The sequence below is a fragment of the Liolophura sinensis genome, chromosome 6, assembly GCF_032854445.1.
Source record: "Liolophura sinensis isolate JHLJ2023 chromosome 6, CUHK_Ljap_v2, whole genome shotgun sequence".
Classification (NCBI taxonomy): Eukaryota; Metazoa; Mollusca; class Polyplacophora; order Chitonida; family Chitonidae; genus Liolophura; species Liolophura sinensis.
The window spans coordinates 34,343,419-34,348,887 of record NC_088300.1 but is presented as its reverse complement, the minus strand read 5'-3'; the positions used below and the strand labels follow the sequence as shown (position 1 = coordinate 34,348,887).

The following is a 5,469-nucleotide window of genomic DNA, read 5'->3' as shown; positions in this document are numbered from 1 at the left end:
TTCTTGTGGCATGCAGTGCGAGTCCATGCCGCCCAAGCGCAGACGCCACTGAAACGTCATGCGGAAGACACCAGGCGTGACACCCCACCCAATCCTGTTTCCTTACTGTAACCTCTCACGGATGAGCGCCAAGCCAGAAAACAACAATTACATTTTTTGGTACGACCCATCCCGGGGATAATTCCGGTGTCTCTCGACTTCGATACGGGCGCTCTAACCATTAGGCCACCGAAGCGACCGGGCATCGGTATGGTCTAGGGGTTAGCGTAACGTACCCATGCAAAAGCTTCTCACCAATGCGGCAGCTGTAAGCATAAGTCCAGCTGTAATCAGGGCTTCCTTTCCTACTCTACCCTTATATTTAAATTCGAGTTTTCCATTCGTATGGGTATGAATGTAAAACAATATGATATAGCATCTGTTCGTTTTTTAACGGAAGTATTTGTTGGTGCTCAACACCATGTACCCTTCTCCGAACATTTCGCACAGGCGGCGGCTGGCTCTACGAGTGGTAGAAACTGAATTGATCTGAGTTAACTAACATGTTGTTGGTTTGGTTAGACAGCTGAGGGAAAATGTACAGGTCATGATGTGATAGAACGCCAGCGATTTTCATGCAAGACCGTCTAAACGGTTTTCGGATCGGGCTGTCGATCGCTCGTCACGGCAGAAGCAAGAGGTGTGCAAGCAGCCATATAGAATCGGCAAAATCCCGTTCGAGAAATTTTTGGGTATATAGTATGACAATGACCTAAAAATATCGTCCATTACGGAGTTGATAAGTTTTTTCGATACTGAGAATTCTAGCGATCATTAAAATGGTTTCGAGTGTTTATCGGAAGTATTCTGCTCTTAAATTAGGTTTCAGGACCAAATTTGTCTCTACATACATTCTTTTGGGAGAAATTTTATGCCATGTAGTTACTGTATGTCGCATTACCACAAAAAAGACTGTTTTCAACGTACATGGGCATGCCGTATTCCGTGTTCAGCTTCAATGCGCTTCATGTAGTTTTTAAAATACAGTGGCATGTATACATGTAGTTCCGGTGTTACTGGGTACATAGATCCGGCTGCAGCCAGTACGTCCATATGGCGATCAGTATTCAGGATGTGACAATGGCTGTAAGTGTCCGTCCTGTTTCTGTCTGTCCGATTAATTGGTGCAGTCTTGTGCATACAGAATCATGCGTTATAACGTGATGAAGTGTGATCAACCATCCGTGTCAGCCTTCACATTGTGGTTGGCTATATACAGGAGCTGATCACCTAAACAATCGGCCTTCTGTAAAGGGCATTGTTGTGTACTGATTTTACTCATCGCCTGGATGCATCTTATCCTGCCGACAAAGTCAAGTGTAACAGGTTACAGGATTAAAAGATAAAATGTGGATTAAAGCGAAGTCTTGAACTTTATAGATGCTTTAAATGGAGTCTTGTTTTCCGTAATATGTCACTCTTTCTGTTAAGTTTTATAACCATATAGTAAAGAGGATCTTCACAAGCACTGCAACGTGTCAGTAGAGAATTAATATTGGGTGGAAACCGGGCTTGCGAATCCCACAACCATCTGCAGACAGACTTTCCACTGTTCAACAGTAGAGATGTGTTTACACTGCTTGGAACCAACTGGTATAACCTGAATCGGCATTTCAAGTCTCGTGAGTTCACGCAGGTTCGAATTCAAAATGCCGCAGATGGAAGGGATTTTTCATAAGTTGCTAAATTGAATATAGTCGGATTGTTTAGTCGGATCCCATCTTCTCAACAGCGCAGTTGGCTGCAACCGTAAAATCACGCCTTTCAGTTCTCTCAGGTATGAACTCAAAATAATGCGGATATAAGTGATTTTACGGAAGTTATTAGATTGAATATACACCGTGCACAGTCAGGTCAATTTTCTCAACGGCGTAGTTAGCTGCAACCATAAATTCACGCCTCAGCGGCGATAGTTTGCAAGAGTGCCCACCTTATCTCTTCTGAACCTGTGTGAACTTGCGATATACTTAAAGACGTACAGAATAGAGGGTGAAACCAGAGTAGCGACGACAATGTGATAACTGGCAAATGGTCACAGGTAGCCCTGTGAAATATGGCTTCTAGTTCTTGTGTCTTGTCAGTTTATGAGACCCATGAAATGGTGATTATTCCTTTACGCGGGAAATGTAGAGCGATCAAGCCCACAGCACAGAAGTACTCCTGTAAGCTCCCTTATTCTTATTCACCCGCATTATGGTATGAGAGTCGTTCTAGCGATGATCATTTATAATGCATAATGGTTACAGGGCATCCAACTTTAAACTCTGGGTTCGAAATACATTTTACAATCAACAAAATATTCATAGTTACACAATAAGTCAAATGTTTGTTCTTTTTTTAAAACAACACACGTGTCTTAATGTTTATTTATATAACGTATCTATGTTTGGTTTGCATACCATTGTATAAATACACAAATGCACAAACGTACTCCATCACGATCATATATCGCAATTATAAAACATCTGGTTGATATACTAATGTAAGAGTATAAATGTCAATGGTTTGCACTTTTTTGCCATTTTGTTGACTAACTCTTCAGGTGAGGGCTGTCCGAAACAAGTCCTCCCCTTACTACAGTAAAATGTCCAGAAGTCAACGTCCAAAGTTCAGGCTCGCGAGTCCGTTTTCATTTAAGTAGCCGGGTCATGGATTTGGTTGAATGCACACAAGTGAGCTTTCACCTCAGCTTTGCCAGCAGCATGGTTTGGTCCCTATTTCCTGCCTGTAAGACAAAAGTGAAAAGATAAATTACAAAAATATATTAAAATTTTTAATGCCAAGATAGCAAGAAAAAAATAATAAACCCCCAAAAAGACAGAAACTCCCCAAGGCCATAGAAATGATAGCTAACAATTTCATGCCTTAATTAACATGCCTTTCCCTGGGGTAAAAACAATTATGTCATTCTTGTCTCCGATAACAATGCAAGTGAGTGAGGGATGGAAATGTTTCCTGGTTTATATACCCCCTGGTATACAGCTATTATACACTAACAATGTCTTTGTTCTTAATTAATCTACCTGTACAAATAGGTTGACTGTTAAACACTGTCTTACCTTTGTGAAAAAAAAAGCCTTTTGTGAGATCTTTTAATTGAGTAGTGACAGAGTGGCTCTACTTAATCCAGTTATGTTTATGTAACGGTGCATGTCTATTTTAATTCTAACAGAACTATTTCCACATGATATCTGTTACACCAGGGGAATGTTTGTACTGCAAGACTTCTTTTCATGGAGATATATTTCAAGACAATTCAGAATCAACTATTTGCAGTTAAGGAAATTCAATAAAATCATCAACTAAGAGAAAAAAAATATGAACATAAATGATACACATATATCCTACTAAATGATTAAATTGCTTTTTATTTTTGACACCCTAAGAATGTGCCTGTACATTTACAACTGCATTTTTCTTTCATGCTAAACCAGTTATATCCTGTATTACTACAACTCAAAGAAATGATTACATCAGCTATCTGAATGGATCCACTGTCTCAGCAAAAAATGGTTTCCTGGACACTGTCAGATAACAGCTGCACAAAAAATGGAAATGCACATAAATGATAATGACATTCTGACTAATGTGCACAATTAAGATCAATCACTGACACAGTGGGTAACAAATGCATGAATATTACAACATGGATATTATGCAGGAATTCTAATATTACTGTCTATTAGAAGAAATATTATCACAAAGTCTATTCAACACATCACACGATTGTGACATTTCTGCACGTGGAACTTGGCAACACTAACAAGAATACTATCTACAGCAGTGTTGCAATCAGAGTATTCAAAGGAGAAACAACATCTCCTTTGGCTTCGACACCAGGTCATTAAAAATAACATTTATATTTGATAACTGTCTTGCTTTTCCGTCATCTTGTCTGTATATTAATTATTCATACCCTTGCTCTGTATCGAGAGGATGGTTGATAAAACAGCCACTGTCCGTCTGGCTTGTCGTAATAAAATACAGGACAAGGTACACTTGCCGCCTACCTAACAATGTATCTCTTCAGTTACAGTGTGTCTATCTTTGTTTGTTTTGGCCTTCGCGGGATTAGCTGTGGATGACATGACCTATTTTAGGCAGGCCTGTGTATAAACAGACCGCCATTGCTTCAAAGCGTCATTCTGAATAGGCGAACCTGATATCAGCCACCAATGAGCAATGTAGGTTACACTATGGCGAGCCCATAGGGTAATGATCTCTAATGGTGCTTTTCGTTACTCTGGCTCACTTGATAACACGAGTTGATCGAACTACAATTTCTTGTCTTCCGCAGGGCTGCATATACTATAACAAGCTGGTAAAATTTTATATCTTTAACTGTAGTATGGGCCAAGGTAAATAATAATTATCCCATGACCTTTGAACTACCTTAGTATCTTAAAGCTTAATTGCGTACGTCTGCAGAAAGAAATACAGAGTTACTAAATCTTCGAAAAAGATATAGACGGAGTGTCTCTTTTAATCCCTGATGAAATATATATATATATATAGGCCTATAATCCAAGTCTCGCGCCATGAACATTAAAAGCAATACTTGTATTTTCAGTTCTCATAGCGGAAGTTTAAATATTACAGTAGTGTTAAAACGTTTACAAAACTGCAAAATGCAATATACCGTAGATTTATCGGCTAAATAGTGTGAACAATAGGCCGTATATGTCGCTTATTTGGCAGCATAAGTTATATTGATGATTATAAGGAGTCGGTGAACGTCAATGTATATGAACGTGTATATTTGCGACTTACCATAAACATCCCCTATGCGTCATGATCGACACTCGCTGGAATTCTGTCTTTTCACATTATTGTGGTGATTGTTCATGAGTTTTTGTACAGTCTTACGAACGTGACCGTTGGGGTCGTGATGGTTTGTGTGCTGGCTAGCCTCTCTCTTCGTCCTTCCTTTGCCGCTGTGGCTGGAATGAATGAATTTATCCTGCTGAATGTTGTAATCGTCGAACTCGTCCATGTATGTCTCGATGAACTGTCTTGACATCTTATTGCTGTGAGATTGCTGTGGGCCGCTGCCTCGTGCAAGTGAAGAAATTCTAACAGAGCCGGGAACTATTGTTCTGCCTTGTGCTGTGCCTTGTGTCCTTTTCGGTTTCTGCAAACGTCTGTAGCGAGCTCGGCGTGTTTTCGTCCGTTTTATCCCCAACTGCATACAGATAAACAAATGACGACACATCGGCGAGATCGACCACCCATTGGTCAGCATCAGTCACGTGACGCTCGACCTAGGTCAAATAACGTCACTCGAATATCCAGGTACGGCTCGTAAGCGACACGATTATTTTTAGACCATATTATAAGGTCGATCATGTGACTCTCTGGATAACAAAGACCAGACCTCAGCTTTACAGTAAAGACATGGTCAGGCGAACAAAAACTCAGTATGGTTTGCAA

General features: G+C 40.1%; 1 long non-coding RNA gene across 1 annotated transcript; it reads right to left on the bottom strand.

Annotated features, from left to right (window-relative positions):
* Window positions 1–2,338: 2,338 nt before the first annotated feature.
* On the bottom strand, window positions 2,339–5,211 carry LOC135468020 (uncharacterized). The gene is made up of 2 exons (XR_010444201.1): window positions 4,810–5,211; window positions 2,339–2,764 (listed from the first exon to the last, which is right to left on the bottom strand). It is a non-coding gene; the product is annotated as an uncharacterized LOC135468020 (long non-coding RNA).
* Window positions 5,212–5,469: the final 258 nt, after the last annotated feature.